The following is a 24,762-nucleotide window of genomic DNA, read 5'->3' as shown; positions in this document are numbered from 1 at the left end:
TTGCTGTTTACGTTTGACGACAGACCGCCGCTTGCGTTCGCCTTAGCGCAAGAGCAGGGGGCGACAGGGGTGCTTTTTTTTTTTTTTTTTTTTTTCTTTATTATTTTTTTGCTTTTTTATCTTATTTTTAAACTGTTCCTTTCATTTTTTTTTTTTTTAAATCATTTTTATTGTTATCTCGGGGAATGTAAATATCCCCTATGATAGCAATAGGTAGTGACAGGTACTCTTTTTTGAAAAAATTGGGGTCTATTAGACCCTAGATCTCTCCTCTGCCCTCAAAGCATCTGACCACACCAAGATCGGTGTGATAAAATGCTTCCCCAATTTCCCAATGGCGCTATTTACATCCGGCGAAATCTAAGTCATAAAATGCTCGTAGCTTCCGGTTTCTTAGGCCATAGAGATGTTTGGAGCCACTCTTGTCTCTGATCAGCTCTATGGTCAGCTGGCTGAATCACCGGCTGCATTCTCAGGTTCCCTGTTGAGACAGGAGAGCCAGAGAAAAACACGGAAGACGGTGGGGGGGGGGGGCATTCCCTCCCACGGCTTGTAAAGGCAGTCTAGAGGCTAATTAGCCGCTAGGATTGCTTTTACATGAAAGCCGACCGCTGGCTGAAAAGAATGATACCAAGATGATACCTAAACCTGCAGGCATCATTCTGGTATAACCACTCAAAGTTGTGAATGGCGTACCTGAAGACAAAAAAATGGTTAACAATAAAGCACAGTAAACAATAAAGTATAAATAATTACATACCTGAAAAACAAACATGATAAAACATAATAACAATAACAATAACAATAACAATAAAACACTGCAGAATAGAATACAGTAAAAAAAGAGCAGAACAATAGAGAGAGAGAATAGAGAGAGAGAACAATAAAACGACAACTATTTTTTTTTATTTTATATATATTTTTTTTTTTTTTACACTTTTTTTGTAACTAACTTTTATAACTGTAACCGGTTCCAGGTTCGGGTCTCTCAAAATGCGATGGCATCTTGGGAGACCCTGTGAAAGTGTGCCTAGTCTGTGCAATGCTGTACCCTACGCTAATACTCAACTAGTGTATGGTAGCGTTCAAAACATTCACCAATGCAAAGACCAGGATTGTCAGGACAGGAGGGACAATAATAGCGGGTGTCACGCCTATATCCGCGTTTGCTGCAGACACAACATCTTTTTGGGGGGGGTTCGTTGGGTAGGGGTACTCGGGAGCACATAAAAATGCCTCTCATGCAGCCGACTGCATTTCGTTGGGGGATGTGAATGGGGGAAGTACGGGCGCTGCAGAAGTGGTGGGTTCCCAATTAGGATTGGCGAATGCAGCAGGAAGGGCACTATGGGCACGACGGGCCTGTGTTTGTCTTTTTGGTGGCAGCGGGACACTACTTGTGCTTGCCACCTCACCAGCTTGAACTGCACTTATGGGACTCGCCACATCACCAAGTGTTACTGCAGTGCTGGTTTGACTACGACCGGGGTGTACTAGGCCGCTGGTGCTTGCCAGTTCAATAAAAAGCTTCCAAAAAAACTGTTAGCGATCGCAGGGATCAGGCCTGACTCTGCGAACGCTGCAGTTATGCGTTTAGTGTTTTGTAAGTGACAGTGATCGATCGATACTGCACTTGGGTGGGCTGGACTGGGCCGGGCGGAGGGGCAAAACGCAGGTGCTAGCAGGTATCTGGGTTGATCCCGCTAACACTGCGTTTTTGGGAACCCTAAACTGCTGGGGACGCTAGTATAGATCTGATCAGATCAGATATTGATCCGATCAGATACTATACCACTAAAGGAGGCGTATGCTGCGTGCGTGGGTGTTAGCGGTACTGGCGCTAACCTGACGCTGCCTGGGGCCGGTGCTTGCTAGTTCACCAAAATGCTACCAAAAAAACTGTTAGCGATCGCAGGGATCAGGCCTGACTCTGCGAACGCTGCAGTTATGCGTTTAGTGCCTTGTAAGTGTCAGTGATCGATCGATACTGCACTTGGGTGGGCTGGGCTGGGCCGGGCGGAGGGGCACAACGCAGGTGCTAGCAGGTATCTGGGCTGATCCCGCTAACACTGCGTTTTTGGGAACCCTAAACTGCTGGGGACGCTAGTATAGATCTGATCGGATCAGATATTGATCCGATCAGATACTATACCACTAAGGGAGGTGTACGGTGCGTGCGTGGGTGTTAGCGGTACTGGCGCTAACCTGACGCTGCCTGGTGCTTGCTTGCCAGTTCACCAAAATGCTACCAAAAAAACTGTTAGCGATCGCAGGGATCAGGCCTGACTCTGCGAACGCTGCAGTTATGCGTTTAGTGTTTTGTAAGTGACAGTGATCGATCGATACTGCACTTGGGTGGGCTGGGCGGAGGGGCAAAACGCAGGTGCTAGCGGGTATCTGGGCTGATCCCGCTAACACTGTGTTTTTGGGAACCCTAAACTGCTGGGGACGCTAGTATAGATCTGATCAGATCAGATATTGATCCGATCAGATACTATACCACTAAGGGAGGCGCATGCTGCGTGCGTGGGTGTTAGCGGTACTGGCGCTAATCTGACGCTGCCTGGGGCGACGCATATCACCGCCGGGCGATCAGGGGGCTAAACCTTTATTTGGTAATAAACGGCGGGTGCCCTGACACTATAAAAAATAAACGAACTAACCTGCGTCACCCGTAACGGTTATACGGTGATCAGTGGTGAAAGGGTTAACTAGGGGGCAATCAAGGGGTTAAAACATTTATTAGGTAGTATATGGGGGTCCCTGTCACTATAAAACGCTGACGGCGAACCTAAATATTTACCTCACTAACTAGCGTCACCAGCGACACTAATACAGCGATCAGAAAAATGATCGCTTAGCAACACTGGTGACAGGGGGTGATCAAGGGGTTAAAACTTTATTAGGGGGGGTTAGGGGGGTATCCTAGACCTAAAGGGGGGTAATACTAACTGTCCCAACACTGTAACTGTCACAAACTGACACTATGCAGTAATCAGAAAAAAAAAAAAAAAAAAAAAACCTGCTGGTGTCAGTTTGTGACAGGGGGGGGGGGTGATTGGGGGGTGATTGGGGGGGGATCGGGGGGCGATCGGGGGGGGGATCGGGGTGTTTTGTATGCCTGGCATGTTCTACTGTGTGTGTAGTGTGTTGTGCACTTACATTGATGTCTTCTCCCCTCGGCGCTGGAACGGAAAATACCGAGCCGAGGGGAGATGACATCATTTCCTTTGCTGCTGTTTAGCATACAGCAGCAAAAGAGTGTTCCCATTGGCCGGCGGCGATCGCGAGGGGGGGGCCACGAACGGATGGCCTCCCCCTCATCTCGGATCGCCGGGGAACAGAACGGGACCGCTTCGGGCACCGGGGGGGGTCCGATCGGACCCTCCACCCGCGAGAGGCAAATCACGTACATGTACGTGATTTTGCCTGCCCGTGCCGCCTTGCCGACGTAAATCGGCGTTAGGCGGTCCTTAAGTGGTTAAAATCACTGCTCCCGAAAAAACGGCCGTTTTTAAAAGTTTTTTTTGCATTGATACATGTCCCCTGGGGTAGGACCCGGGTCCCCAAACCCTTTTTAGGACAATACCATGCAAATTAGCCTTTAAAATGAGCACTTTTGATTTCGAACGTTCGAGTCCCATAGACGTCAATGGGGTTCTAACGTTCGTGCGAACTTTCGGTCCGTTCGCGGGTTCTGGTGCGAACCGAACCGGGGGGTGTTCGGCTCATCCCTATTAATTGATATGTATTCCTTTAAAGCTTGTTCAATGGCCATCTGATGTAGTGGGTGTTTGAGCATTATGTCCAGTAAGTACCACGTTGGGTCATGCGCTTTTGGTATGGCTGAGGCTATAGTAGTGTATACTGCATTATGGTCAGACCACGGAATCGGAATTATATCTGATGCAATAATTTCTGGTATCATTCCTATTGTTAGAAAAATATGATCTATTCTGGTGAAGGTTTGATGAGGGTGCGAGAAATAAGTGAATTTCTTTTTCATTGGGTTACTTTCTCTCCATGAATCTACCAGATTGTATTTGGAAAGAAGTTGAGAAAAAGGTAATCTAGAGGTTATTTTGGATGGTGTAAAAGGTGATTTATCTAGAAATGGGAGGAGGACCTGGTTCGAATCCCCACACCTTATCACTGTTCCTATTTTGTGTGTATTAATCACTTGTAATATATGTGAGAGGAATGGTGTAGGTTGTTTGTTAGGAGCGTAGTAGGAAATCACCGTGATTGCTGTATCCATTATATAACCCATGAGTATCAGGTATCTACCTTCTGGGTCTTTAATTTCTGATGATAAGGTGAATGGTGTGGATCGGTGAAATGCAATTAGAGTTCCCCTTTGCTTGGTACAGGCAGAAGCCGTGTAAATTTGTTGATAAAAAGGAGAAATATATTTTGGAGTAGAATCTTTGGTGAAATGTGTTTCTTGGAGGCATACTATGTGAGCCTTCTTGTTATGGAAAGTACGGAAGGCTTTGGTCCTTTTTTGCGGGACATTTATTCCCTGAACATTCAGGGAAAGTATATTCAGTGGTGCCATGGCAATAGATCAAATAGTTTTGACTTACTTTTTGTTATGCAGAGCTGACTGCGCAGATCAACCTGTGTGGACTGAAGAGATGAATAGATAGAAAAGAAACCAGTGAATTCTGGAGTAAAGAGTAAACAAAAAACATATGAGATTAGATGATACATTGTATAAATTATTTTTTGCAAGTAATCACAATTTACCCGTGAAAGAGAATAAATATCTCTCTCAGGGGAATAAGTGCCTTCGTCACACTCCCACATAATATGGTTGGGAGAATGAGGAGGGCTAATGGGGGTACACGGATCTTCCGCTTACAGGAGAGAAGTGCTATGTCAAAAGACATCAAAATGATGTTTCATTAATTGGAGTGCAGAATATAGTTTTTGTTGAAATTATTTATTCCAGGGTGGTTGTATATGGTTAGTCTTGCCCTAGGCTAAATAATTCAGTTAGAAAGGTACTGTTAATAACTTTGGTATTGATGAAGATAGTTTGAATTATTTTGGGATTTTAACCCTTTTAGAGTAAACAATTACATATTTTATTCATATGCAACTGTTTAGATATGTTAACTCATAAAATTGAGGTTGTATTGCTTCAGATTAGAATAAACAAAAACATAATTCTAGGAACTAGTTAGGTAATAATATATTTGTTTTAAGAAAAGAAAGAAAAAGCTTCCATTACTTCTGGATTATTGAACATATTTGTCCTAAAATGTAATAAATCTATTGTTATTACCTGATAATATATAACTGAACAAGAATTTCCTTATTTCACTTATATATTCTAAGGCTATATGAATCAGAAGTAATAAGAAATATAACTGGAATGTAACATGATCCCACACAGTGTGTGACTATCAGAATGCAGTTACATTCAGTTATAAATATAGGTTTTTCATAGAGAACCATCTCTTAGTATAATAAATGAAGAGATATCAGGAATTAGGATGTCAGTCCATTGAATCTTCTTGGTCCATGGATGATGTGGCATAACGGCCTCTTTTGTGAGAATGATGATTCCCATTTTGTTCTGAAATTTTCTGGGTGCTGCCTGAAGGTGAAGATGATGCCATTCTTCTGCGTGTGGGAGTGCTGCTGCTTGTGGGTTCTGTTAGATTTAAATTTAAAAGGGTTTGTTGTAGTTCATCTGCTGATCTGCTTCTGTAAATTGTACCTTGGTAGTTAAATCTGACTGAAAAGGGGAAGCCCCATTGATACATAATGTTGTGGTGTTGCAGTTCCATTAGTTGGGGTTTCATGGATCGTCTTTTAGTAATAGTAAGTTGGGATAGGTCAGCAAAAATTTGATAATTGTGTCCTTGAAAATTAAGTTCCTTTTTTTCTCTTGCAGCAATTAGTATTTGTTCTTTCGTTCTGTAATAATGAAATTTTGTGATTATATCACGTGGGGGTCCATCTTTCTTTTTTGCTGTGAGGGCTCTGTGTACTCTGTCCAGTTCTAAACGTTCAATAGGGATATCTGGCTTTAGTTCTTGTAATAGAGCAGTAATAGTAGATTGCAGGTCTGTCACAGTTTCAGGTATTCCTCTTATGCGCAAGTTTGAACGTCTGGCTCTATTTTCGTAATCTTCGAGCTTAGTTTGAAGTATTAAATTCTCTTTTTTTAATTGTTCCAATTCTGTTATATTTTCTTGGGTTGTAATTTCAATTTCATCCATTTTTATTTCTAAGGCTGCGGTGCGGTTTCCCAGCTCTCTTATTTCTTTGGTTAGGCTTTTTGTTATTTGGTCTGAGGTTTGTTTTAAAGCCTTATGAAGCATCTTTTCAAATTGTAATAATATTACTGGGGATAATGAGGAGGCTTGTGGAGAAGTTTGTGAGAGGATTTGTTCTGTATCTGACTCAAATGGAGAGTCTTGCTGTGACATTTTCTGTCTGTGAGAGCGCCCTGATGCTGTATCTTGTGAGGTGACTGGAGCTGCTTCAGCTGCAGTGAGTGCCTGTGAGCTCTTTGTGAGGTGATTTTTATTTCTGCCACGGTTTCCTCCCAGTACCATATTTCCTGCCCAAACTTTCACAGTTTGTTCCCTGGGGCAAAAAGGTTCAAATGGATACCTTTTGAGCCTGCAGGCTCCGCTTTGTCCTTCTCTTCTCTCCTCAGCGGTGTGGAGCTCTAACAATGCATGTCTGCTCCGCTAGGCTCCGCCTCCTGCCCCCCCCGTATCAAACATTTTTCTTTCGGCCTATAAAACACCATTGTTTTGGCCATATGCATTTGGCCACATTTTTTACGCCCTACTTGTATGAAACTAATTTGGTTGTGTAGATGTGTTTGTTACTAGAATGAAATGCAAACTAGATTCTGTGTAAGGAGAAGACACTGAGCAGCTGTTTTCACATCTGGACACTGGAGCACTAGTGTGGGACCCCAGAACACCATTTTTATTAGGGGGGCCACACAGGTGCTCCAGTGTATACTATAGGGGTGACTCCATCTGTGAAGCTTGTACCAAACAGGTAAAGTGTTGCAGCTGTACAAAGGACACTGAAAATGCTACATTTTGGAACTCTGCCAAAATAGACAATCGTACCCCACTTCTAAGCAATGTTTCCTATTTATAGTTCTGCCATCAAATATCTGTGTGCTAAGTATACCATTTTTGTTTTACATAGGGGAGAGAAGACTCGGAGGACACCCCTCATCCAAGGAGACCAGAGACCCCCCACCTCTGGAAGAAGGGGAAATACCCCCAACCCAAGAAGAGCAGGAGGAAGAAGATGTGGTGGAAATTGTCACCACAACAGGTGAGTGTCTGCGACCACAGGCTTAGGTAAGAGATGGATGCCGGCATATTTTTGATACCTGTTTTTGTTTGGTTTCTCTCTTTTTAGGTGATCGTGATGTTGTGGATCCAGATCCTTTCACATCAGAAAGTGCCCAGATCCTGATCGGGGAGATCATGGGGTGTAATTTAAAATTAGAAAACCTCAAGAAAAAAATCAATGATGTTATTCAAAAAAATAAAAACATCATTGATGTTTTGGAGTGAGTTTAAAACCCCTCCACATCCCTTTGTTTTTTTGTGTGCTACAATGTTAAAAATGTTTTAGTGATTTTTAGAAAAGCCAAATTTGGAGGATGCACACAGTGTGCCAACATGTGCTATCTGCCATCACGGGAGATCAATGTAGGCGTTTTGGGGGTGCAACCCCTTCCTCAATAATAAGGTAGCTGAGAGGAAGGGGTTTCTCACCCAAAACACGTCCCTTGATCCCCCGTGATGGCAGCTAGCACGTGTTGACATTGGCAAATTTGTGTGCATCTTCCAAATTTGGCTTTTCCTGGGGTGACTTCACCCCATCTGAACACAATATCAAACACAGTTCCTAAATACTCATGTCTGATATTGCCTTCAAGTTCTACCAAATGTGAACTTTGCAAGTTCAAGATTTGTGTCTTTCTTGTTGGTTTTACACATGCCTGTTTTATCTTAAATGGACATTTCTATTTTTTATAATGCCACCCCAAAAATTGTTATACAACAAACATGTTGGTTTGTTTTAAAAACCTTTTCTAAATGCACATGTGATTGTGCAGGTATTAAAAAGATCGTTAATCAAGAATGTGTGGATTATTGTCTCAACGCTACAACACTTTTGTGGTGATGTAATTGCTGCTTTCTGTGAAAATGGGGGTTATTTCCTAAGGGCAATTCCTCTTGTACTACAAGTGTAGTTTCAGTGCATTTTCAAGTGCACTTGTAGTGCAAAGTGTCTTTGCCTTTAGTAAATAACACCCAACAGTGCTTTGTATAAGGTTACACAATCACGCCATTTTCAGGACTCCCCACTTTTCTGTCAGGGTCAGCTAAAACAAACACAAGCAGTAAATGTCACCAAAGATTTGCTTTTTTTGGATTTTATTTGATAAAAGCTTCACAAATTGTCTGGCATATTGATGGCCCCCCTACCCGCAAAGAACTCAAGGTATCTTAACCGGACATCACGGGCACTCAGGGAGGGCAAGCCAGGACGGCCACTTTCAAGTGCCGTCAGGGTTGTTTCATTTAGCATTCCGGCCTCAGGCCCAACTGAGCCAGCATAGTTGGCAGAATGTTGGCGTAAAAAGTTATGTAGAACACAGCACGCCAGGATTATATGATTAAGTTTATACTCCGCCATATGGATGGGTGTCAGAAATAGGCGGAACCGGCTGGCCATGATTCCAAATGTGTTCTCCACCACTCTTCTGGATCTGGCCAGCCGGTAATTTAAAAACCCTCTGTTCCGGGGTGAGGGTCCTCATCGGGAATGGCCGCATAAGATGGTCCCCCAGCGCAAATGCTTCATCCGCAACGAAGACGAATGGGAGTCCTTCCACATTCTCTTCTGGAGGTGGCAAGTCCAAGCTGCCATTCTGGAGATGCCTGTAAAACTCCATCTGGGCGATGACTCCACTATCGGACATCCGGCCATTCTTCCCCACGTCCACATACAGGAAGTCGTAATTAGCCGACACCACCGCCAACATCACAATACTATTGAATCCCTTGTAATTATAACAGTACGACCCCGAATTGGGTGGTGGGACGATGTGGACGTGTTTCCCATCATTTGCCCCTCCGCAGTTATGAAAGTCCCACCGCTGGGCAAAGTGGGAGGCCACAGTCTGCCATTCCTGTGGAGTGGAAGGAAACTGTTGAGGAAAACAAAAAAAATAGTATTTTTGCACCACATAAACATGGAAAGCAGATTAGACACAAACATTCTTGGCCAACATCCAGATAACATTTATTAAGGGGAATTTTACAACAACAAAGTATAAGGTACACCTATCATATTCCCCCTCCCCCCCTCGTGGGCCATTTCTAACATTATAGGGGGGGGAATCTTGGACAGGTAACCCTCTTCACTTCATTGAGAGATGAATGCCTAAATACAGGGTATTACTTGGAACAGCCCCTCCTTAGTTACACTATTGGCAGCCCACTGGACAGGTAAGAAGTGTCAGAATACAAAGATATAAATACACACTGTACACATTTGAGCACATTTGGACATTCTGCTATTACCTATCAAGATAATAATAGGATACAAAAACTTTCAACAGTACCATTTGAAAGTATACAGGCAGGCCCTTTCACTACATGCTTTGGGGAATTCATCAATATATCTGACCACAAAAGAGGTGGGTATAGTGTGTATGGGTTTGGCAAAGTCAGCAGATAGATGATTGAGGATAGATAGAGAATTGGTATCAGCTGACTTAGCAGTTGGGGGGAGGGAGGGTTAATAAAAATGATTTGGGGACACTACAAAAAAAAGCCTCTGGCACTCTGCCTGAATTTAAAGCACAAATCAGATTTCTAAACATTTTAGGGGGTGTTTAGGGTAAAGCACTACTATGGAGCTGATAAAATACATTGTTAAGTGACTACATGAGGTGAATATAGGGCCAGGAGAACATGCTGGGGAGGTTAGTGAAGGCAAATATGTATGAAGGAGAAAAAAAAATAATTACATAAAAATCCAGCATGCATGAGGACAAAGGGGACATTCACAGCATATTACAATCATGGTAATTAGGGAATGAGGAAAGAAATACAATATATTAGCAAACATTCAATACAATAAAATGTGAGATTAAAGGATAAAAATCTTACCTTCATATACTCCTTCTGCAGGACCTGGATGATGACAGAACAGGTCTCTGGGATAATGATACCCAGAGCTTGGGGGGAGATGCCTGTCGAGAACTTGAGATCCTGCAGGCTTCTCCCTGTCGCCAAGTACCGCAGGGTAGCAACGAGCCTCTGCTCCGGAGTGATGGCTTGCCTCATGCAGGTATCCTGCCTGCTGATAGAGGGGGTGAGCGAAGCCAACAAACGGTGAAATACGGGGTCCATCATCCTGAGAATGTTCCTGAAATCATCAGGATTATTCTCACGGATCTCACGGAGCAAAGGCATATGAGAGAACTGGTCACGCTGAAGCAACCAATTCTTGGTCCATGAACTCCTCCCCACCCTGTTCATGGACTGGACTTGTGTCAAGGTCAGGACCCCAACACCAAGCCCCCGCACAGCACGAACTCTACGAGGAGTACGTATACGCAACATGGCTAGAAAACGGTCGGCTGCTCAGAACGAAGTAACAGTACGCACTGAAGAACAGCAAGGCCTGTGAAGAGCGACCTGAAAAACAGTAACGAACGAACAAGAACACAATGACAAAGTCACGCGTAGCTTGCTTGCACGCACTGAAGAGCAGATACAAACCCACAAGCACAAACTGAACTGCAGAAAACGATCTGAAAGCCACGAGTCTGAAAAAGCGCGAATCGTCTCTCACCAAACTTTTACTAACAAGAGATTAGCAAAAGGAGCCCAAAGGGTGCTGCGCTTGGTTCTGAACTGGCATTTTCTAGTCTCGTCGTACGTGGTTGACGTCACCGTGTTGTTGGCGATTGGAAATTCCGACAACTTTGTGCGACCGTGTGTACGCAAAACAAGTTTGAGCCAACATCCGTCGGAAAAAATCCTAGGATTTTGTTGTCGGAATGTCCGATCAATGTCTGACCGTGTGTACGGGGCATAAGGGTCTTCTTCAGAGGGTCAGTCTGCTGGAAAATATATATAATATTGGTACACGGCATAAGGGTCTTCTTCAGAGGGTCAGTCTGCTGGAAAATATATATAATATTGGTACACATATAGAAGTTTTACTTACGTATGATAGAATTAATGTACAATACATACATGTAATATAGTTACCTAACAATGTATGTCCAGCAAGAAAAAAAGAGAGAAGCCTCCCACATGGAGATCCCTTTAAAAATTACTTTTTCCTCTTCCCCAAAGGGGGTCCCAAGGCACCTCTACCGCCACAGCAGCCAAAACCAGGGCAGTAATCCAGCGATGCAACTTACGAGAGGTCACACTACCAGGCACCACCTGCTAGGTCAGAGGACCGGCCAAAAGGCAGGCCACACCTGTGATGAAATTTCAAAGACAGACTAAGTGGAACGCCCATTATGTATAGAACGAATTAAAAGATTTAAATAAGTAAACAATTGGCCACTAGGAGACAGGAGTCTCCAAATGTATCATATGTGTATAGGTGGAGAGGGCCTAAAAGCATTAAAAAGATATATATGTATGCCAAATATATAAATAAGTAAAGGAGAAGGGGAGAACCAGTTAAATAGAGTGATTATATAAAGGGTCAAAATAATAATGAAAGTCAGCTCAATCTATACCATGTGTCAAATTAGTGGTGAGATAGATGTGAAGGAAGAAGGGAAAAAGATAAAAAGAAGAAAAAGAAAAATAAGAAGGAGAGTGAGGAGGTGATGAACATAGCATGAATAATGTGAGAGTGAGGAAAAGCTGTGCAGTGGGCCTGTGCTGTGTAAAATGAGTGATGACATAAGTGAAAAAAAATATATATATATTAATTAACCAGCAGTGAACAAAACAAGTGAGGAGGTACCCAAAATGGATCCAAGAGGTGAAAGGAAATAGCGTGAATCCAAACATTACCTTAGAGGGTGTTAGGTAGCATATGTGACTGCACCATGTTGCCCCATATAAATAGACTGTAACTTGTGACCCAACCAGGGATTGGCCGCAAGCTGTGTCAGGCTCAGTCGATCAGTATCCAATCCGAGTTGACCAGTCTAAAATAAAATGCATATAAAAGAAATATCACTGTAGGTAAATGAATGAAAATAAAAATTAATTGGTTTTATCATGAAACATAGCTATATTGGGCAGAGATGGTGCAAAGACACATTGCTGAGGGGTGTACTTACAGTGCAGGAGCTGGGTGTGCTTCTAATCTACCAAACAGGAAGAGACTAAGACTGTCTGATTACTGCCACCCATATATATACCACTTACTAGGGGTTGTGTGTGCCTCATCATAAATCCACCACAGGTGTGAACTGACGGCCGATCAGACCATCACAGGCGGCATGGCCGCCATCTGAGCAGCCTAGCGTGGCCTCCCCGGCGTTCGGAAAAAGCCAAACGGCTCTGAAATTACGTCACTCTCATCATAATTACGTGATGCTCCAGCGTCACGTCACACACGCGGGGCCCTGTGCATGCGCAGTGATCGGGGAACGTCCGAGAGTGTTCCGGAACGCCGCCAGCAAGGAGAAAGGATCCCCAATGTGGCACCTGGTACCAGCCCGGGTGTCTGATGGGGAAAAAAGGGGGGAGGATCCACCTGGTGATTACCGGCTCCTCCTCCCCTTGCCGAGAAGCCACAACAAAGGGATGACCCATGACCCGGAAGTGGCAGCGGCCAAAGTGCCAGGTTCCCAAGGGGAAAAGAGGAAAGAACAAAGGGAACAAAAAACAAAACAGTCATTTATTACAAAACTTGAAAACATAAACAAAGAAGGTATATGAAGAAGAGGGGGATAAGAATAATGTCTAACACACATAGGTGTTTTCCCCCAAATTTTCATAATTTCTTAAATGCACAAAATAAACATTTACACTTCAACAGTGGTGCTGCTAGGCAGCACATGTAATATGTATGCATGAGACATCAGTAAACACAGGAAACTCAATCGCATATATTGGTAAATCTGCTAAATCAAAATCAAGCTAATAATAGAACAAAATAAAAAGGGGGGGGGGAGAGAGAAAAAGGGAAATTGGTCAGAAGATCTTTTTTATTTGAAACCGATAAAGGGGAGGATTGTATTACTGGGTTTTCCCAGAAACAAAGCCCTTAAGGAATGGAGCAAATGAAGCCTCATTTAGTCCTGGTAATGAGGTGGCATTTAGTTTAAATATCCACCTCTATTCATGTTGCAGCAGAGTTTTGTTCCAATCACCACCACGTTCTGGTATATGAATCCGATCAAGCGTGGTGAAGGACACTTTGGGCATCTTATAATTGTGCACTTCCACCACATGTCGCCCAAGTGGTAGGTAGTGATTGCCAATTTGCATGTGATAAACGTGTTTGGATATTCGATGATGGAATTCTTGTTTCGTCTTACAGACGTAATATGCTCCGCATTCACATGACATGAGGTACACAACTCCTCGTGTCTGACAGTTGGTTAAGTGTGCGGGCTTAAAGGGCTTTGTTGGAGCTGAAGGATGAGGTCAATACAGGGCAAAGGTGGATGACAACGAGACTTGGGGAGTGGAATGATGGGGGCCTGTGTGTACTGCCTCCTCTTGACCTCTGTACTGCCTGTCCTCCACTCCACTGCTGACACAGCGGCTTTTTTACAACAGTTTTAAAATGCTTCTTCCTGCCTGTCAACACTTTTTTTCTGCATGCGCAACTCTGTGTACAGTTTTGGTATAATTCTGTCCCAAGATGAAGGAACTCCCATGAACATGTGCAGGAGTTAGGCCATCTGGATCCAGCCAATCAAGCAAACAAAGACCCTGAACCCTAAAGCTGCCATATCAGTGCTGGAAAAGATAATTTTCCTTGGTAAGCCCGCAATAATAAGCAGATATGTGCATACTAGCATATGATAGCTATACTCTCTTGGGGGCTCATCTATCTTTTTGGACATTTTCTTCTGCTTTAAATACCTGCACTGTACTGTCTGCCGTACCATCAACTGGTAGCTGTACTGCCTGTCTCCACCATCAACTTCCCTCTTCTATACTGCCCATCCCTAGTATCAACTGCTCAACTGCCCCCCCCTGCCCCCCTACTGCCTGCTCCACCATCAACTGGTACCCCACTACATTTTTTAGCTTGACAACACTGATACAAGTATATATTCTTCTCACACTGATGCCAGGACATTTTTTCCTTCACCACGGTTAGCCTGTATTTTGTAAATACAAGGACTTTGGTATATGTGTGCAGTATATAATACAAATAGACACAGGATTTGTTTAATTATCTCTCTTTAATCCACTCCCACTGTTGGGTGCAATCTTGCCATACACACAGTTCACCGTGGCACCTTATGCATTTGTTTCTGTTTTCTGTTCCAGGGTGCCCAGGATCTTTCATTACCTTAGTCATGCTCACATTTTGTCACACTGTTTTGCATTTTTCGTTATAAAGCCAGACAGATTCCCCTATTGATACTGTTAACATATTGTTTAAAAATGTAAATATTCATTGAAATGAGCCTGGACACAGCAAAGAGAAGGGGATCAAGTTATGACCAAACAGGCTCACTGCATTCTGAAAATGCCCCTGGATTGAGGCCTTTGTCTGATTTTGTGGCTGTTTGATGCCTTTTAATAAAATCCAATGATTGTGGGCCTAACCATCTGATTAGCAGATCAATCCCTAGAATGGGTGGGATGCTGAGGTTCTGAACTACTGACATAAATATGGATCTCCAGCTCCGGCAGGTCACTGGGCAATCATCAAATTCATGAGGCCAGTGTTAGTAAGTCTCCTATGAGTCAAAAGGCGTTCCCTCACTGTTGGTATAGGTGGTGGTAGCAGGTATCTGAGGAGTAGCTGATGGATTCAGTTCAGGTGTAGGTTTTGGATCTGGGAGTCTCGTCGCATAAGTTTCAAGAAATGTGCATCTAGTACCAGGGGACTTTGAGACAATTTGTTGATTTGGGCTCAGGAGAGTCTGTGATGACACATAGATCACTGATAGGGTGTCAGCAACTTGGGCAGTGGAGGATTGTCCAAAGTACTTGACTGACATAGTGTATTTGGTTGATTACTGCAGCCTCTCATATCGTGGATGTTTTGCATCATAGTGCCTACGATTAAAAACAATCTGTGCTGTTGCATTGTAACTTTCCTGGCTTAGGACAAATTGCACAGTTTGTCTTGCAGGTTCACCAGAGGCAGTCACAATAGAATGATGGACTTCTTCTCTCATCCAAAACTTTCATTTCAGCTATGGATGCTGCTTCTTCCCTTTCTTTCTGAAGGATTACCAAACCTGTTTCTGCATTGGCTTGCATTACCTGCACCTCTGCCTGTGCATGAGCTTGTGTTTCAATAGCTTGTGTCTTAATGGCTGCTTGTTTCTGTTTTCTCAGCTTAGCACACCCTCCTGCCTGCATGCTTGAGCTAAGGGCAGGTAAATTCCAGGAAGTAAATGCTATATATATTATCTGATAATGTGCAGCACTAATTTATTGAAGATAGGAAGATAGGTTGTATGGGAATCCTATCCAAAAGGCACCCTCATAAATCCTATTGTGAGTGTCACAAATGAATGTAATATCAAATTTTAGGGATGGCCGAACGGACCACTGACCCGAATAACGAACCCCATTTAAAGTGAAAGCATAAAAATGAAAAATTCCTTCCAACATAGTGCCTGGGGGGTCCCCTTAGTCTACCTGTAAAGTGGCAGATCTGTACAATGTCTAGAATCTGCTGCAGCAATAATTATATTTATAAAGCCAAAAAAAATGACATTTTCCCTGCAAGCTGCTTTTATTTTGCTCAGCAACAGCTGGGGAGCCAGTGTGTATGATGAGGCCACACTTTAGTGCACTGGGAACAAGATTAGAGATTTTTTGGATGCATTCTGGTGTCACTTTGACTTTGGATAGAAGTAACGAGTGCGTAAAAATTGGTCTTTGGGTGTCGGTAGCGCCTTCCCACCATAACCTTATAGAGGTACTCTTGATGAAAGCAAGAATTGGCCTTGCTGTAAACAATTGCAATAATATGCACCTGTCAAACAGGTGCAGAAAAATTGGTATTTAGGTGTCGGTGGCACCTTCCCACCATAACCTTATAGAGGTACTCTTGATGAAAGCAAGAATTGGCCTTGCTATAAAAAATTGCAATGATATGCACCTGTCATACAGTTGCAGAAAAATTACTCTTTGGATGTCGGGGGCACCTTCCTACCGTAACCCTATAGAGGTACTCTTGATGAAAGCAAGAATTGGCCTTGCTGTAAAAAATTGCAATGATATGCACCTGTCAAACAGGTGCAGAAAAATTGGTCTTTGGGTGTTGGTGGCGCTTTTCCACCATAACCCTATAAAGGTACTCTTGATGAAAGCAAGAATTGACCTTGCTGTAAAAAATTGCAATAATATGCATATGTCAAACAGGTACAGAAAATCTGGTATTTGGGTGTCGGTGGCGCCATCACACCGTAACCCTATAGAGGTACTCTTGATGAAAGCAAGAATTGGCCTTGCTGTAAAAAATTGCAATGATATGCACCTGTCAAACAGGTGCAGAAAAATTACTCTTTGGGTGTTAATTGTACCCATGAAATCTGTACCAAAAACATTCTTCCAGATAGAATGATTGAACACTCTCAAAGCTAGGCAGCCTCGAAGATTCCACATCCCAAAAAGACTTAATCAGTGACACTGGCATCAGGGGCTTCATAGCTGGTAATCCAGCACTGATTCATTTTTATAAAAGTCAAGCAGTCCACAGAGTCTGTGAACAGATGCGTTCTATGATAAGTAACCAAACCTCCTGCAGCACTGAATGCCCGTTCTGAAAGCACGCTGGATGCAGGACAGCCCAACAACTCAGTAGCATACTGAGCAAGCTCTGGCCAGTGGTCTATTCTCATGACCCAGTAAGTCAGTGGATCGTCAGCTGGAAAGCTCTCCATCTCTGTTTTGGACCTAATTTAATCGTCCACCATGTGATGCAGACGCTGCCGATGGGATGTGGAAGCTGACAGCCCTGAGTGGTGATGACTAAAAAATTTCCGAAATGCCTCACTTAGGTGGACGCCTTCTCCAACACTCCTCTCTTGACCAACAGAAGACTCAAAATGATGTTTTCCACAACACTGTAACCTACTGAAGTCAGGAACATCTTTCATTAAAATCCTCTTTAACGTGTCCTCAAGAGATTTTATCTTCTGCACTCTCTGTGGGGACGGGATGAGTTCTGAGACCTTCCCCTTATAACGGTGGTCAATTAGGGTTGCCAACCAGTAATAATCCTTCTCCTTTATGCCACATATTCTTGGGTCCTTTCGCAGGCTTTGAAGCATGAGGTTGCCCATGCGTCTCAAATTTGCTGAGGCTTGAGAAGCAGACTCCTCTGGGTCACTCAGGATGACAGCATCTGGAACTTCATCCTCCCAGCTATGTACTACTCCCAATAATACTGGGGTTGGAAAACCATTGCTTACAGATTGACGCATGTCTTCCTCTTCTTCACAGCCTATGAAAGTGCCAGAATCCTCCTCCTCATCCTCCTCCCCTCTCTCCCCCTGTGTGTTCTGTGACATAGGAATGATGGTGTCTGGATAAAGTGGGCCTTGAGAGGAAAGGAAGTCCTCCTCTTCCTCCTGCTGCTCTGCCTCCTGTGCCCTATCCATAATGCCAGGAGGCAGTCTGCTCCAGCAGGAATACAACAGGGATTGTGTCACTGATGCATGCACTGTCACGGTTCACCATTCTTGAGGCCTCCTCAAATGGTAACAATACAGTGCATGCATCCTTAATGATCAGTTGATGTTGGGGCTATGGCAGGAATAGATGTGGACAAAGAGGCAGGTTTATCCACTCTGGCAACTGCAGGGGACTGCACACTTGTCTCTACTTGCGTGACAGAGGATGAGGATGGTTTAGTAAGCCAGTCCACCACCTCCTCTGCATGCTGTGGCTGGATAGCAGGGGCAAACTCACTAAACAGAGGAAATGATGCCCTGCCTGAAGACTGACCACCACGTCCACCATTGCCTGTGGACACATTTGTTGCTGGCCCACTTTACAGTGCCAATGGAACGTCTGCCTCTCCTTGTTGTCCTCCTAGACATTATTGGGAGGGATCGGGCGGTGCTTATACACAAATGTAAGGAAGAAGTTGAAATCTGTACGTAGATGCACTTTAATCAATGTAAAGTGGTGTTTGGTGCACTTTAATTTGAGTACTCACACTACACAAACACACTCTACAGATACACTATAATATACTGCAATATAATGCGCCAAATGCACAGTGACACACAGAACTATATGGCATTAAACTTGCAGTAACACACACAGAAGTAAATGGTGTTAAACTTGCAGCAACGCACACAGAAGTAAATGGTGTTAAATTTGCAGTAACGCACACAGAAGTAAATGGTGTTAAACTGGCAGTAACGCACAAAACTATATGGTGTTAAACTGGCAGAAACGCACAAAAAAAGATATGGTATTAAACTGGCAGTAACGCACACAGAAGTAAATGGTGTTAAACTTGCAGTAATGCACAAAACTATATGGTGTTAAACTGGCAGTAACGCACAAAAAACGATATGGCGTTAAACTGGCAGTAACGTACACAGAACTATATGGTGTTAAACTGGCAGTAACACACACAGAAATATATGGCGTTAAACTGGCAGTAACATACACAGAACTATATAGCATTAAACTGGCAGTAGCGCACACAGAAGTAAATGGCGTTAAACTGGCAGTAACACACAGAAGTAAATGGCATTAAACTTGCAGTAATGCACAAAAAACTATATGGCGTTAAACTGGCAGTAACGCACATAGAACTATATGGCGTTAAACTGGCAGTAAACCACACAGAAGTAAATGGCGTTAAACTTGCAGTAACACCCAAAACTATATGGCGTTAAACTGGCAGTAATGCATACAGAACTATATGGCATTAAACTTGCAGTAACGCACAAAAAAAGATATGGCCTTAAACTGGCAGTAACGTACACAGAACTATATGGTGTTAAACTGGCAGTAACGTACACAGAACTATATGGCATTACACTGGCATTAACGCACACAGAACTATATGGCGTTAAACTGGCAGTAACTCAAAAACTATATGGCGTTAAACTTGCAGTAACGCACACTGAAGTAAATGGCATTAAACTGGCAGTAACACACACAGAAGTAAATGGCGTTAAACTTGCAGTAACACACAAAACTATATGGCGTTAAACTGGTGGTAACACACACAAAACTATATGGCGTTAAACTGGCAGTGTCGCACACATAACTATATGGCGTTAAACTGGCAGCAACGCACAAAAAACAATATGGCGTTAAACTGGCAGTAATGCACACAGAACTATATGGCGTTAAACTGGCAGTAATGCACACAAAACTATATGGCGTTAAACTGGCAGTAACGCACACAGAACTATATGGTGTTAAACTGACGGTAACGCACACAAAACTATATGGCATTAAACTGGCAGTGACGCACACAGAACTAATTGGCGTTAAACTTGCAGTAATGCATAAAACTATATGGCATTAAACTGGCATCAATCCACACAGAACTATATGGCGTTAAACTGGCAGTAACGCACACAGAACTATATGGCGTTAAACTGGCAGTAATGCACACAGAACTATATGGCGTTAAACTGGCAGTAACTCACAAAACTATATGGCGTTAAACTTGCAGTAACGCACACAGAAGTAAATGGCATTAAACTGGGAGTAACACACACAGAAGTAAATGGCGTTAAACTTGCAGTAACACACAAAACTATATGGCGTTAAACTGGTAGTAACACACACAAAACTATATGGCGTTAAACTGGCAGTGTCGCACACAGAACTATATGGCGTTAAACTGGCAGCAACGCACAAAAAACAATATGGCGTTAAACTGACAGTAACGCACACAGAACTGTATGGCATTAAACTGGCAGTAACGCACACAAAACTATATGGCATTAAACTGGCAGTAACGCACACAGAACTATATGGCGCTAAACTGGCAGTAACTCACAAAACTATATAGCCTTAAACTTGCAGTAACGCACACAGAAGTAAATGGCATTAAACTGGCAGTAATACACACAGAAGTGAATGGCGTTAAACGTGCAGTACCACACAAAACTATATGGCATTAAACTGGTAGTAACACACACAACACTATATGGCGTTAAACTGGCAGTGTCGCACACAGAACTATATGGCTTTAAACTGGCAGCAATGCACAAAAAATGATTTGGCGTTAAACTGGCAGTAAAGCTCACAAAACTATATGGCGTTAAACTGGCAGTAACGCACACAGAAGTAAATGGCGTTAAACTTGCAGTAACGCACAAAACTATATGGCGTTAAACTGGCAGTAATGCACACAGAACTATATGGCATTAAACTTGCAGTAACGCACAAAAAAAGATATGGCCTTAAACTGGCAGTAACGTACACAGAACTATATGGTGTTAAACTGGCAGTAACGCACACAGAACTATATGGTGTTAAACTGGCAGTAATTCACAAAACTATATGGCGTTAAACTTGCAGTAATGCACACAGAAGTAAATGGCATTAAACTTGCAGTAATGTACAAAACTTTATGGCGTTAAACTGGCATTAATGCACACAAAACTATATGGCGTTAAACTGGTAGTAACACACACAAAACTATATGACATTAAACTGGCAGTGTCGCACACAGAACTATATGGCGTTAAACTGACAGTAATGCACAAAAAACTATATGGCATTAAACTGGCAGTAACGCACACAGAACTAAATGGCATTAAACTTGCAGTAATGCACAAAACTTTATGGCGTTAAACTGGCATTAATGCACACAGAACTATATGGTGTTAAACTTGCAGTAACGCACACATAAAGTGATATGACGTTAAACTGGCAGTAACGCACACAGAACTATATGGCGTTAAACTGGCAGTAACTCACAAAACTATATGGCCTTAAACTTGCAGTAATATACACAAGAGTAAAAGGCGTTAAACTTGCAGTACCACACAAAACTATATGGCGTTAAACTGGCAGTGTTGCACAAAGAACTATATGGCGTTAAACTGGCAGCAATGCACAAAAAACGATATGGCGTTAAACTGGCAGTAACGCACACAGAACTATATGGCGTTAAACTGGCAGTAACTCAAAAACTATATGGCGTTAAACTTGCAGTAATGCACACTGAAGTAAATGGCATTAAACTGGCAGTAACACACACAGAAGTAAATGGCGTTAAACTTGCAGTAACACACAAAACTATATGGCGTTAAACTGGTAGTAACACACACAAAACTATATGGCGTTAAACTGGCAGTGTCGCGCACAGAACTATATGGCGTTAAACTGGCAGCAACGCACAAAAAACAATATGGCGTTAAACTGGCAGTAATGCACACAGAACTATATGGCGTTAAACTGGCAGTAACGCACACAAAACTATATGGCGTTAAACTGGCAGTAACGCACACAGAACTATATGGTGTTAAACTGATGGTAACGCACACAAAACTGAATGGCATTAAACTGGCAGTGACGCACACAGAACTAATTGGCGTTAAACTTGCAGTAATGCATAAAACTATATGGCATTAAACTGGCATCAATGCACACAGAACTATATGGTGTCAAACTAGCAGTAACGCACACAGAACTATATGGCGTTAAACTGGCAGTAACGCACACAGAACTATATGGCGTTAAACTGGCAGTAACTCACAAAACTATATGGCGTTAAACTTGCAGTAACGCACACAGAAGTAAATGGCATTAAACTGGGAGTAACACACACAGAAGTAAATGGCGTTAAACTTGCAGTAACACACAAAACTATATGGCGTTGAACTGGTAGTAACACACACAAAACTATATGGCGTTAAACTGGCAGTATCGCACACAGAACTATATGGCGTTAAACTGGCAGCAATGCACAAAAAACAATATGGTGTTAAACTGACAGTAACGCACACAGAACTGTATGGCGTTAAACTGGCAGTGTCACACACAGAACTATATGGCTTTAAACTGGCAGCAATGCACAAAAAATGATTTGGCGTTAAACTGGCAGTAAAGCTCACAAAACTATATGGCGTTAAACTGGCAGTAACGCACACAGAAGTAAATGGCGTTAAACTTGCAGTAACGCACAAAACTATATGGCGTTAAACTGGCAGTAATGCACACAGAACTATATGGCATTAAACTTGCAGTAACGCACAAAAAAAGATATGGCCTTAAACTGGCAGAAACGTACACAGAACTATATGGTGTTAAACTGGCAGTAACGCACACAGAACTATATGGTGTTAAACTGGCAGTAATTCACAAAACTATATGGCGTTAAACTTGCAGTAATGCACACAGAAGTAAATGGCATTAAACTTGCAGTAATGCACAAAACTTTATGGCGTTAAACTGGCATTAATGCACACAAAACTATATGGCGTTAAACTGGTAGTAACACACACAAAACTATATGACATTAAACTGGCAGTGTCGCACACAGAACTATATGGCGTTAAACTGACAGTAATGCACAAAAAACTATATGGCATTAAACTGGCAGTAACGCACACAGAACTAAATGGCATTAAACTTGCAGTAATGCACAAAACTTTATGGCGTTAAACTGGCATTAATGCACACAGAACTATATGGTGTTAAACTTGAAGTAACGCACACATAAAATGATATGACGTTAAACTGGCAGTAACGCACACAGAACTATATGGCGTTAAACTGGCAGTAACCCACAAAACTATATGGCCTTAAACTTGCAGTAACGCACACAGAAGTAAATGGCATTAAACTGGCAGTAATATACACAAGAGTAAAAGGCGTTAAACTTGCAGTACCACGCAAAACTATATGGCGTTAAACTGGCAGTGTTGCACAAAGAACTATATGGCGTTAAACTGGCAGCAATGCACAAAAAACGATATGGCGTTAAACTGGCAGTAACGCACACAGAACTATATGGCGTTAAACTGGCAGTAACGCACACAAAACTATATGACGTTAAACTGGCAGTAACACCTACAGAACTATATGGTGTTAAACTGACAGTAACGCACACAAAACTATATGGCATTAAACTGGCAGTAATGCACACAGAACTAAATGGCGTTAAACTTGCCGTAACGCACAAAACTATATGGCGTTAAACTGGCGTTAATGCCCACAAAACTATATGGCATTAAACTTGCAGTAACGCACACAAAAAATTATATGACATTAAACTGGCAGTAATGTACAAAACTATATGGCGTTAAATTTGCAGTAACACACACAGAAGTAAATGGCATTAAACTGGCAGTAACACACACAGAACTATATGGCATTAAACTGGCAGTAACGCACACAGAACTATGTGGCATTAAACTGGCAGTAACGCACAAAACTATATGGCATTAAACTGGCAGTAACGCACAAAAACAATATGGCGTTAAACTGGCAGTAACGCACACGAAACTATATGGCGTTGAACTGGCAGTAACGCACACAGAACTAAATGGCGTTAAACTGGCAGTAACTCACAAAACTATATGGCATTAAACTTGCAGTAATGCACACAGAAGTAAATGGCATTAAACTGGCAGTAACACACACAGAAGTAAATGGTGTTAATCTTGCAGTAACACACAAAACTATATGGCGTTAAACTGGTAGTAACACACACAAAACTATATGGCGTTAAACTGGCAGTGTCGCACACAGAACTATATGGCGTTAAACTGGCAGCAACGCACAAAAAACGATATGGCATTAAACTGGCAGTAACGCACACAGAACTATATGGCGTTAAACTGGCAGTAATGCACACAAAACTATATGGCGTTAAAATGGCAGTAACACACAGAACTATATGGTGTTAAACTGACAGTAACGCACACAAAACTATATGGCATTAAACTGGCAGTAACGCACACAGAACTAAATGGCATTAAACTTGCAGTAACGCACAAAACTATATGGCGTTAAACTGGCATTAATGCACACAGAACTATATGGCGTTAAACTTGCAGTAACGCACACAAAAAATTATATGACGTTAAACTGGCGGTAATGTACAAAACTATATAGCGTTAAATTTGCAGTAACACACAGAAGTAAATGGCATTAAACTGGCAGTAACACACACAGAACTATATGGCATTAAACAGGCAGTAACGCACACAGAACTATGTGGCATTAAACTGGCAGTAACGCACAAAACTATATGGCGATAGATTTGCAGTAACACACACAGAAGTAAATGCCATTAAACTGGCAGTAACACACTGTGACAGACCTAGCCGGGAGAGAGACTTTTGGAGGGGACTGTATGCTAGCCTCTTGCCGATCGATCATGGGCCCTGGCATTTGGGGGAACGGTGCTCTTTGTGAGCTGTATGCCTGGGGACCCTTGAGGTGGTATTACTGTGGATCCCCCAGGACACACAGACTCTGGGGACCCTGGATTTGCTATATTGGAATAGTGACTGATTCATACCATTGGGACTCCTACTGTTAAATGCTAATGCCATCAATTCCAGCTACCTGTCTGTTGTCTGCTAAAATGTGTATTGTAAATGAGTCTCTAGTATGGAATCTAAGAGTC

This window comes from Aquarana catesbeiana, linkage group LG03, assembly GCF_042186555.1.
Source record: "Aquarana catesbeiana isolate 2022-GZ linkage group LG03, ASM4218655v1, whole genome shotgun sequence".
Lineage (NCBI taxonomy): Eukaryota > Metazoa > Chordata > Amphibia > Anura > Ranidae > Aquarana > Aquarana catesbeiana.
This window is presented reverse-complemented; position numbering follows the sequence as displayed.